The sequence below is a fragment of the Capricornis sumatraensis genome, chromosome 4, assembly GCF_032405125.1.
Source record: "Capricornis sumatraensis isolate serow.1 chromosome 4, serow.2, whole genome shotgun sequence".
NCBI lineage: Eukaryota > Metazoa > Chordata > Mammalia > Artiodactyla > Bovidae > Capricornis > Capricornis sumatraensis.
This window is the reverse complement of record NC_091072.1, coordinates 146,702,442-146,714,509: the sequence shown is the minus strand read 5'-3', so window position 1 is coordinate 146,714,509 and position 12,068 is coordinate 146,702,442. Positions and strand designations below refer to the sequence as shown.

General features: G+C 45.9%; 1 pseudogene; it reads left to right on the top strand.

The window, feature by feature from the left end:
- Nucleotides 1–4,907: 4,907 nt before the first annotated feature.
- Nucleotides 4,908–12,068, top strand: part of LOC138078780 (antigen WC1.1-like) — a 42,643-nt pseudogene continuing 35,482 nt past the window's right edge.

The window sequence follows — 12,068 nt, the reverse complement described above, 5'->3', positions numbered from 1 at the left end:
GATCTGCTCTTGTCTCTGGTATCTGATGTTGCACTATGGAGGAATGAATGAGGCCAATTCAGTGCCACACTCTGATGTTTCTGGTTATAGACTGTAAAGGGCTGAACAGAGGTGATGGGCTGGCCATCACAAGCTCATAACCTTGCTTTCCTTCATGCTCTGGTGATGAAGTGGTCTTTGGTAAAGGAGTCTTTATGAACCTTAGTTCCATCCATGCAAGGAACACAGATGGTGAGGCAGGTCTCCAATGCTTTGGTATAACAACTCTGTTAATAATTTTCTGTTAGAGTTGTATGCCTCTTTTTTAATTAAAAAATATTTAGTATTTTAGTCACTCTGATTGGTCCTGAGGAAATTTTCCTCAAGCAAGCGGGTTTAATTATTAACTTTCCTAGCAAAGAGATTACTGAACCTCTGAAACCACCATATTTTCATGGTGATTTGGGAATAATAATGCTACATGTTGTATTGCTTTACAATCCATAAGGACAAATAGTTAGCCTCAGTAAAAGAAGAAGATTTTTTCTGCTTTTTACTTCTGCACTTCTAATTCAAACGGAAGCTGTTCACATTTTTTATAACAAAATTGCTTCCTGTTACAGTTGTGTGTGGTTTGAATTGAGAATGTGCCAAATGATAAATACATAAACATCCTGACCACTCGGCCGTATCTGATTAAGACAGACAGGAGGCTTCATGATCTTCACCTGTCAGTGTTCTGTGGCTTGTCTTCTTTATCTCCAGATAGAGAGAGAAATTTGCAGCGTTCATCCATGTTTAGAGCTGCCTCTCTCAGCACTGCTCTTGTGCTGGGGCTTGGTTGTTTCTAGTTATTGCAATTTACTGCATTCATTGCAGAAAGGTGTTGGAGTGAACCACATATAGCTCATACCATTTAACAGTATTGAAATATCATTAAAACGAATGATGCAGCTTGCACTGTGCTGTTACATCCTCACAACAAGTTAAACTATTTCTCAAAATATTTCTTTTTGATTGAAATGATTTCTGTAAAATATCAGGCTGACATTCACTCATTCAGGTACACAAAAGACATCATTTAGGATTTTTAATTAGCCAGGCATTGGGGATATGAAGGTGAATTAGATGCAAAATGTTTTTTTTTTAATTTTGTAATTTATTTTATTTTTATTTTTTTACTTTACAACTTATGTATACCTGTGGCGGATTCATGTTGAATTAGATGCAAAATGTTTTGCCAAGTACATTCAAGTTTATAAAATAAAATGATTAAGTAAACAATTTAATTCACAAAAGCTCACCAATGGTAAGATTGAGGTTCTTGAGCAGTTGCATGGGGCACAGAGAGAAGGGGTGATGTGTAGAAGACTCATAACTCTGATTGACACCAATCACCATCACAGCCTATAGCTCCTGGGAGAGTTCCAAGAGCCACAGTCAAGGCTCCAGGTAACAGAATTGAATTCCTGCTCTAGAGTCCTGGGAATCCTGTGACGAGATGGTGGGAGATCCCTAACTGCTTCTTTACTACTGTGTGTGTGTGTGTGTGTGTGTGTTAGTCACTCACTAATGATTAACTCTTTGCGACTCCATGGACTGTAGCCCTTCCAGGCTTCTCTGTCCATGGGATTTCCCAGGCAAGAATACTGAAGTGGGTTGCCATTTCCTTCTCCAGAGGATCTTCCTGACCCAGGGATCGAACTCAGATCTTCTGCACTGCAGGCAGATTCTTTACCATGTGAGTCATCAGGAAGGCAAGTTAACAGTAGTACATAATACCACTACTATGTACTACTGTTATTGTCTGGAAAATTCCATGGACAGAGGAACCTGGTGGGCTACAGTCCATGGGGTCACGAAGAGTCAGCCATGACTGAGCAAGTCAGCATCAGCACATGTATTACTGTTAACTAGTGTTGTAATATCACATGCTAATGCCAACTCACTTAATCCTCACCAAAACTCAGTCATCTAGGCATGATCACAACCCTCCTTTTACTAATCAGAGAGTGTAAGAACCCTGTTCAAGGCCACACATGGCATGCAGCTAAACTGTGAGTCAAGACCAGGCAGTCTGGCTGCCGAGTCTGTTCTCCTGACCCCTGCCTTCCGCTCTCTCAAGTTCACTGTGGACACAGCTGGGTTAGTGTCCTCTCTAAAACTTTCCTTCTCAAATCTTTGATGAGATTGGACATTGAGATTTTCTTATGTGTCAGAGAAGAAGTAAATTCTTCCAAGGGTGAGTTGGTCCATGTTGACCCTGCCGCCCCATCTCTGGGGTAGAGGGTGCTGCCTGGGGACAGCCTGCCAGCCCTGAGTTAGCCCCTCCTTTCCAGCCCATCCTTCCCTATAACAGAGTCTGGAACCCTCAACAGTGTCTTACCTGTGAGATCTCAATCCTAAGGTGAGTGAGACTGTATGTACCTGGTTCACTAAATGCATCTGTGTGTCATCACATGGGAGGGATGACTGGACCCTAGAAAGCATGTCCTGTATCCTAGGTGTCTGTCTGGTGGTTTCTGGTGATGGTGTGGAGTCCATAACTGGGTAAGGCGTGATGACTTTGGGCCCAGAGGGAGGAGAGCATCAATTCCAAGTGACTGAGCAGATCTTGGTCCTTCTCCAGCCCCTGACTTTAAATTTTGGTTTTGATATTTATAATCAGTTTTTATCATTAATGAGTTAAAGGTCCAGATATAGAAGGAGATGGGGCTCAGGTACAGTCACGGAGTTTGAGAGTGAGAGGACCAGATGACAAGGAAGTGAATCTTGTATAAATAATGGGTAAATATTAGCATATTTAGAGGAGGAAAGCTTGTATTCAATTGTCTTTTCTCCTGAGTCTCAAGAAGGAAGGACGGGTATTACAGGACAGAGAAGCTGTGTCTGCAGACCAGGATGAGGGTCCTTCTGGTGGGGGCTATGGCAGGGCTGTTAAATGGCAAGCAGCTGCCCTGGGTGTTGTCCAGGCTGAGACATTAAGGTGGGCATGTGTGTGTGGCTCATGAAGCTGTCTCTGAGCTCCAGTGGGGACTCTGGGGCCTGTGTGTCACACATGCTTCCTTCTACGTCTGTGCTGAAAAGACAGAGTCAGGATGAGGGGGTCTCAGGCTGGGCTTGTTTGGACCACAGGGCTGCATCATGGGAATCTTGAGCCTGAGGGGGCATGAGAAATGGGGGCAACACATTAGTGACCTTGAATTTTGATGGGGGAGCTCTCTCTCACATCCCTTGTGGTCCTTCTCAGTTGTATATTCATCAGGATTACTTTCTGGGAAGCATCTGAGAGCTTCTCTGATCAGTGGAAACAGAACAAGGCAGCAATGGCTGTACTGGACATCAGTCCCTTCTGCTTGTATCTGTCCCCTCAACCCACCTGGGATTCCATTCTTGCCGCCACCTTTCTTCTTAAAGGCAGAACAGAGGAGATGGGGTCACTGATGGTTCCAGGAAGCATGAACCCCTTTTATTCTCTGCTTCACTCGCCCCTTCTTTCCCCATCACATGCAGCTGTCATGTAGAAGAAGACTTTCTATTTCCCCTTCTGTCTGGAGCTGTTCCCTTAAATTACATTTTGCATTGTCTTTAGTTATGGTTTATAATACAAATATATTCTGAATCTTATCAAACCATACTCTCAGCTTATGAGGGGGATAAATGTGAAGTTTAGAAAACTTTAGTCTTTCTAAACTTTAATTTTCTTGTTGTTGTTTAGTTCCTTAGCTGTGTCTGACTCTTTTCAATGCAATGGACTGTGTTGGACACGAAAGGATCACCAGGCCCTTCTGTCCACAGACTTCTCTAGGCAAGAGCACTGGAGTGGGTTGCCATTTCCTTATCCAGGGGATCTTCCTGACCCAGGGATCAAATCCACATCTCTTGCTTTGCAGGCGGATTCTTTACTGCTGAGCCATCAGGGAAGCTCCACACTTTCTTCTAGAGATCTCTGCTACAATTTTGGAAGACTAGAGTTGAATGATGATTCCTCCTCTCTTTGTTTCCTTTAATAGCAATCTTTCTCTCCATAAACATTTTTTGGTGACTAGCTGAAAGAGATACTTCACATAAAATGAAATGCAATAAAGGGAAAGGGATTTAACATGTCTGAACGTCCCTATAGGGAACCCGCCTGCCAATGCAGGAGACACAGGTGACACGGTTTTGATCCTTGAGTCAGAAAGATCCCTTTAGAAGGAATCCCACTCCGGTACTCTTGCCTGGGAAATCCGTTGCACAGAGGAGGCTGGTGAGCTACAGTGCAGGGGTTGCAAAGAGTCAGACATGACTGAGCACGCAGGCACGGGCTCCAGGACCCAGCCTCCAGATCACTCTAAGAAGGGGGAAAACCCTGCAATCGCATCCTCCCAACTTGATGGGTCTCACTTCATGCCTCCACAGTCACCTGTGAATTCCTGTACTCCAGGCCCTCATTTTCTGCTGACCTGATAAATACTGTTGTATTTCAAGACTTCTTGAGGTCTCTGCTTCCACCCTGAGCTCAGTGCCGAGGAAAACCATTACTTGATTGTACAAAAGATATTCTCCACAGGCCAACAGATCCCACACCCAGACCCTGTGAGATCTCACAGTCTGTAGATGTCGACCAGGGTGATTAGGAGAGAGAAAGGCACTCATGGTTTCTGATGCACCCGGTCATGGGACTGGGCTCTCAGGACCACGGAAGCAGGAGGTCAAAGGGCTGTGTTGCTCATATAAGGAGATGTGGAAGATTCAGAAGCTCATTGGTGTTCAGAAAGGGGCAGATGCAGCCTCCGATAGTGCCTGAAATGGTGAAAGGTGTTGCTATTGGCTCGCAGGAGGGAGGGTGTAAGGGGTGGTCTGTATAGACGCCGGTTGGCACCCTGATGCCCCCTCACAGGCTGATCCTGCAGCTGGGACTGTGACCTTGAGGATGTCGGGTCAGGATGGCTCTGAGCAGACAGCTCTCCCTCCAGGGATTCTGTGTCCTCCTCCTCGGCACCATAATGGGTGATCAAGGTAAGAGCTGCCCTCTGTCCTGGGTTCACAGCAGGGAGTGGACACTGTGGTTAAAGGAAAGGTGTCTGGAGCTCTGGAGCCATGGTCTCGGTGTTTTTAACCAAAAAGGACCCACGCTGACTGTGAACACTGGTCCCTCTCCTCTGCGGGCTATACTGGTCATAGCGGCAGATTTTACAGAGCAGTGAGGTTTGGTCTGGACCGAGCTGGGTCAGCCTGAGTCCCCTCTGCTGTCTCCCTTGTTCTCAGGGAGCTTCTAGGAGTCCCAGTGGCTCCCCGTGTGTGGAAGGTCCAGCGACTGACCCCAGCGGGGACTCTGGGCTGTTCCCACACACTCCACGTGCCTGGTGTGTGAGCACTGCCCCTGGGTCCCCGTGTTTCCTGTGTCTGTGCTCCTGTAGGCTCTGTGCGTGTGTGTGTGTGTGTGAAGGTAAGGAGTGTGTGAGTGTGTGTGTTTGTGAGGGTATGAGGAGTATGTGTATGAGTGTGTGAGGAGTGTGTGAGGGTGTGAGTATGTGAGGGTGTGTGTGTGTGTGAAGAGAATGTGTGTGTGAGGGTGTGAAGAGTGTGTGTGTTTGTGGAGTGTGTAAGGAGGGTGTGAGGGTGTGTGATATTGTGTGTGTGTGATGTTATGTGTGTGTGTGCACGTGAGTGTAAGGGGCGATACAGCCTGTCTGTGTGACAGGAATGGGGCTGCTGAGCAGGGACTGAGTCTGCTGGTCTGTGAAGCACACAGGGTCCCACAGGGCTGGGTGTCATGCCGCTGCATGTGACCAGATCAGAGAGAATGGCGCGCCTGCCTGCCTCTCTCTGGCTTCTTTCCCCGACTCCCTGGGCTCTCCTCTGCTTGTTGCCGTGTCTGCACAGCACTGGGCTCTGTGAGAGGCTCTGCTTGCTGGCCTCACCTGTTCCCACCAGGTGTTCACTGTGGATCAGACGAGCCAGGAGAGGGGACCTCTTGTCTGTAGAGATCAGTTGAAGCACAGCCTCCGGTGTAAAAGTTCCCAAGTCCCTGCCCCGGTCCCTGTGATGTTTCCTGATGTGCTGGGGGCCTCGGACGGTCCTTTCCCCTCCCAGGACCTGCTGTGGCTCTGTAGGGAGCCCTTTCTCTGTGCCCTCTCCTGTCCCTCCCTGGAGCTGCTTTCCCCTGAGTGAGGGTGGAGTGTGTCACCAATCCTTCCTCATGGTCTGCAGGGTTTCTTTGGACAAATCCGCTGATCTCCTTATGGGAGTCCTCTTGGGTGACAGAACTTTTTCTTCTCTTTACACCTTTAGAATTCTTTGTCTTTGCATTTGAACAGTTAAGTCCGTGAGTCATAGAAAAGGTTGCTTTGGATTGAAATTTTGGGGTGACTTGTTAGCTTCTTGAGCCTAGATGTCCAGATCTTTCCCCAGGTTTGGGAAATTCTCAGCCCGTGTTTTCTCCTTTCTGTTTAATTATTCACTTTTGGCTGTGCTAGGTCTCCTTGCTGCCCGCGGGCTTTCTCTAGCTGCGGTGAGCAGGGGCTGCTCCTCGCTGCAGTGCACAGGCTTCTCACTGCAGGGGCTTCTCTTGCTGTGGACCACAGGCTCTGGGTGCAGAGGTTTCAGCAGCTGTGGCACACTGGCTTAGTTGCTCTGCGGCATGTGGAATCTTCCTGGACCAGGGATTGAACTGATGTCCCCTGCACTGGCAGGTGGACTGTTATCCGCTGCACCACCAGGAAGTCCTCAGCCCTTAATTCTTTTCTCCCTCACTTCTCCTGCCCTGACTCCATTGCGTACATTCTTCCTCTTTATGGTGTCCACAGTTCCCACCGGCTTTCTACATTCCTTTCATTCTCTTTTTGCTTCTCTTTGGATACTTTCAACTGATCTTTCTTCTACTCATTGATTCTTTTTTCTTTTTCTTTCCCTCGGTCAAGTCTGTTGTTGAATCTCTGTATTGAATTTTTCAGTTTACTCATTATATTGTGTGGATGCTAAGTCGCCTCAGTCATGTTTAGTTCTTTGTGACCCTATGGACTGTAGCCCACCAGGCTCTTCTGTCCATGGGATTCTGCAGGCAAGAACACTGGAGTGGGTTGCCATGCCCTCCTCCAGGGGATCTTCTGGACCCAGGGATTGAACCCGAGTCTCTTACATCTCCTGCATTGGCAGGCGGCTTCTTTACTACTAGCGCCACCTGGGAAGCCCGTTCGTTTATTATTCAGTTTCAAAATACCTGGTTAGTTCTTTTTTAAAAGAATATTTATGTATCTTTATTGTTCTTCTTATTTTATTTGCATTGTTTTATTGGTATCATTAAATATTTGAGTTATAACTCTCTGATCCTCTTTTGAAGTATTATTTTGAGTTCCTGGATCTCCATTACTTTGAGTCGGTTACAGGAGGTTTACTGTATTCCTTTGGTGGAATTTTGCTTCCCCGATTCTTCTTGATGTCTTATTCTCTTGTAGATGTCTGCACATTTAAAAAAGCAGTCACCTGTACCAGAATCTATATTATGATTTCAGTAGGGAAAGCCTTTCACCTCTGGGCAGGGGAACACTGGAATGTCCTGCAGGGTGCCAAGCACAGAGGCATAAGGTGGCCATGGGTCTGAGAGGGCATGAGGCTGTTTGGCTCAGGCTGCTGATGTCCACAGCATTGACAACTGTGCGGCATTTGGCAAGAGTTGCAGGGGGTCTGCTGTCACTGGAATGGTAGTTTGTGTTCTCAGCAGTGCCTCCAGTTCCAGAGCCTGGGGATCATGGCCAGCAGTGCCGGTGGCCAGAGCCAATGGTGTGCACACACTTGGCTTTGGGGGCCTGTTGCAGGTGCCTCTGTGGGGGAGATGATGGTTGCAGGTGCTCAGGTTGTGGGAAGGCCTAGGAAAGCAGCAAAGACTGAGACCAACACTGGGTCATTGCTCAAACTCATGTCCACTGAGTTGGTGATGCTCTCTAACATCTCATCCCGTGCTGCTCTTCTCCTTGTCCTTCAGTCTTTCCCAGCATCAGGGTCTTTTCCATTAGTCAGCTCTTTGCACCAGGTGGCCAAAGTATTGTAGCTTCAGCCTCAGCATCTGTCCTTTCAATCAATATTCAGGGTTGATTCCCTTTAGGATTGACTGGTTTGATCTCCTTGCTGTCCAAAGAACTCCCAAGAGTCTTCTCTAGCACCACAGTTCAAAAGCATCCATTCTTCGGTGCTCAGCCTTATTTACAGTCCAACTCTCACATCCATACATGATACTGGAAACAATCATCTGTGCTGGTTATTAATTCTTTCAGGGGTAAAATCTGCTGTCTCTGTCTGCAGAGCAGGTCACTGTGAAGTGTGATTTCTCCTGCCATGTGGTTGCTATTGGTCCTTTGCTCTTCTTTCTTATGCCTAGCCATCTCTTTAAGACAGGCTCAGCTTTGCAGGTCTGTGTGAAGTGAACCTGAAGCAGGACTTTCATATGGTGCCTCCAAAGGCTAGGGACACTGGTTACTCAGCCTGCTCTTACCCTCCTGGTGAGAGAAACTCTGAGTGATGCTGGTTTGAAGGACGGAATGATGCCACCAAATGACAGTATCTTGGCATGGTCAGACTTCTAAGAGTACTCCAGATCTTTCTGGAGCTGTTTTTATTACTGATCATTGTCTACCTTTTGGTCTTTTTCAAGAGGATGGAGGCTGCTGTCTCCTACATCAGCATTTAGGTAAAGGCATATTTGAGGTCTTTATTCCTTGAGAGAACGGTTTTGAGTGTAGAATTTTAGATTGGCAGTTTTTTTTTTTTTTCTTTTGGTAAATCTAAAGTTTCAATCTACTCCACCTTGGCATCTCTTTTTGTTCTTGGGGATTTAGATGTTAGTATAGGTGTTTCTCAATTTTATATGCCTAATCTTTATCTCAGTGTTTTTCTTCTTGTCAATTTTCTGCTGTTATTGTCCATTTTAGTAAAAATAAGCTAGGTATGTTGTAGTAAAAAAAAAATTATCCTTGTATGACAAGTTCTGTTCACTTTGGCAGGACTTCTGCTATCATAATTCTTCAAGCACTCAGGTTGTTGAATGCTCCACAATTTCATTATGCTCCCACTGCAACACAAGGCTTCAGTATTTGCTGTGGTAGAAAAATATATTGGCTCTTAAATGCTTCTGTGTGGAACTGACATCATTTGTTCTTGACTTCATTGAATGATCCAGATCACAGGGTTATGCTTAACTTCAAATAGGCAAGGAAGTATTACTATTTCCACATGTTCATAAAGTGTTGCTGAACACTAGTAATGTCTCCATCTATGATGTTCCTACAAATGAACTCCTTTTTAATGCAGAAACCAGAGTCATCTAACTTAATGGCTAAAGTGACATCTGACAACTTTTGTCAAATTCCATTTGTTAGATGCATGTTACTAGGTACATTCGAGTGTGGATTACACAAGGACATGAACACCAGATGGCAGGAATAGCCAGGACATTTTAGAGCCTGTTTCCACAGCCCTCTGTTTCTAAGCTGGATGAGATGCTCCCTATGGACAGGGAAGTAGACAGAGGATTCCTCCCTGGATCCCAGGCCATGAGCTGTAACTGAGATGGTGAAGCTGGGCCCTAGTAGCCTTGGGCACATCTACAGGGAGGGCAACATCCAGAGTATCTGAAGGCCTGTCCTTGGTGGTGTCCCTGGAGCTGGGACAGGCTCATGAGAAACACCTGGTGCCTCCCTTCCTGCTTCATGTTCAGTGATGGCACATTGGGAGCCTAGAGTTGGCCACAGGGGGAATATTTATATGACAGAAGTCAACAAATACTGTATACCATGCACTTTTTTCTTCTCAGGGAGCTAATATTTTAAATACTTATATCACTGCAAGTCTCCTAAAATCTTTCCTGTGTCCTGTGTCTGTCTCTCTTGCAGCTCTGGAGCTGAGGCTGAAGGATGGAGCCCACTGCTGTGAGGGGAGAGTGGAGGTGAAGCACCAAGGAGAATGGGGCACAGTGGATGATCACAACTGGAGCTTGGAGCATGCATCTGTAGTGTGCAGACAGCTGGGGTATGGAGCTGCCATTGGTTTTCCTGGAGGGGCTTATTTTGGACCAGGACTTGACCCCATTTGGCTTTTGTATTCTTCATGTAAAGGGGTGGAGTCAACTGTCAGTGACTGTAAGCATTCTAATATTAAAGACCATCGTAATGATAGCTATACCCATGATTGGGATGCTGGAGTAGTCTGCTCAGGTAAGTCCTGTCTGGTCTGTGTGGGGATCTCTAGCAGGAAAAGCCTCTGTCTTATCACCAGAATGACTCGAGATTATGGATACAGCCTTAGAACATGCTTGGGTGAAGGGTCTTTGTGATGTGTCACAGGAAGCAGAGAGGTGAGGTCAAAAGTTTCATACAGATTCAGCTTCTGGGTTTGACCTCTGTGACGTAGTCTCATCATAGTAATTGTTCTGTTTTCTTTGATGTAATGGTCACTAGGATGTGGCTACACAGTGGGGGCAGGGGTCATAGAAGAGATGTGGGCAACAAGGTTTATCATACTCCTAGGGTCTAAAAGTCAGAGTCACACACTCCATCAGGTTGGTATGCGGAGGATGTGCCAATAGAACAGGCTCAACCAAGCAATGGTGACCCCAAATGGCATGTGAAGACCCATGGACAAGTGACCATACAGGGGGTCAGGATGCAGTTACACAAGGAAAAGGTGTGAAGGGATTTAACCGGTGCATTTAAATGTCTCTAGGTCACAGTCAGAGGAAGCGAGAAGTGGGACTCATGGCAGGGAACAGTCTCATCACACTGGTGCACCTGATCAGGAGAGTGGGGAGCTCACATCACATTTGCAGGGATGTTGAGGGAGCAGAAAATGCAGTCTTGAAGTTTACAACACAGCAGCTGAAGCGCATCACATATACGAGGTAGTGAGACTAAGAGGACCTGAAGTGACTCCTAAGAGGTGCCCAGTGCTGTCTAAGTGTGTCAGGTACGCCCTAAATCAAATCCCTTATGATTATACAGTGGAAGTGAGAAATAGATTTAAGGGTCTATATCTGATAGATAGAGTGCCTGAGGAACTATGGACTGAGGTTTGTGACATTGTATAGGAGACAGGGATCAAGACCATCCCCATGGAAAAGAAATGCAAAATGGCTGTCTGGGGAGACCTTGAAATAGCTGTGAAAAGAAGAGAAGCGAAAAGCAAAGGAGAAAAAGAAAGATATAAGCATCTGAATCACAATTCCAAAGAATAGAAGGGAGAGATAAGAAAGCCTTCCTCAGTGATCAATGCAAAGAAATAGAGGAAAGCAACAGAATGGCAAGGACTAGAGATCTCTTCAAGAAAAGTAGAGATACCAAGGGAACATTTCATGCAAAGATGGGCTCGATCAAGGACAGAAATGGTCTGGACCTAACAGAAGCAAAAGATATTAAGAAGAGGTGGCAAGAATACATAGAAGAACTGTACAAAAAAGATCTTCATGACCAAAATAATCACGATGGTGTGATCACTCACCTAGAGCCACACATTCTGGAATGTGAAGTGAAGTTGGCCTTAGAAATCACTACAAACAAAGCTAGTGGAGGTGATGGGATTCCAGTTCAAATCCTGAAAGATGATGCTGTGAAAGTGCTGCACTCAATATGCCAGCAAATTTGGAAAACTCAGCAGTGGCCACAGGACTGGAAAAGGTCAGTTTTCATTTGAATCTCAAAGAAAGGCAATGCCAAAGAATGCTCAAACTACCACACAATTGCACTCATCTCACATGCTAGTAAAGTAATGCTCAAAATTCTCCAAGCCAGGCTTCAGCAATACGTGAACCGTGAACTTCCAGATGTTCAAGCTGGTTTTATAAAAGGCAGAGGAACCAGACATCAAATTGCCAACACCCACTGCATCATTGAAAAAGCAAGAGAGTTCCAGAAATATGTCTATTTCTGCTTTATTGACTATGCCAAAGCCTTTTACTGTGTGGATCACAATAAACTCTGGAAAATTCTGAAAGAGAAGGGAATACCAGACCACCTGACCTGCCTCTTGAGAAACCTGTATGCAGATCAGGAAGCAAAAGTTAGAACTGGACATGGAACAACAGACTGTTTCCAAATAGGAAAAGGAGTACGTCAAGGCTG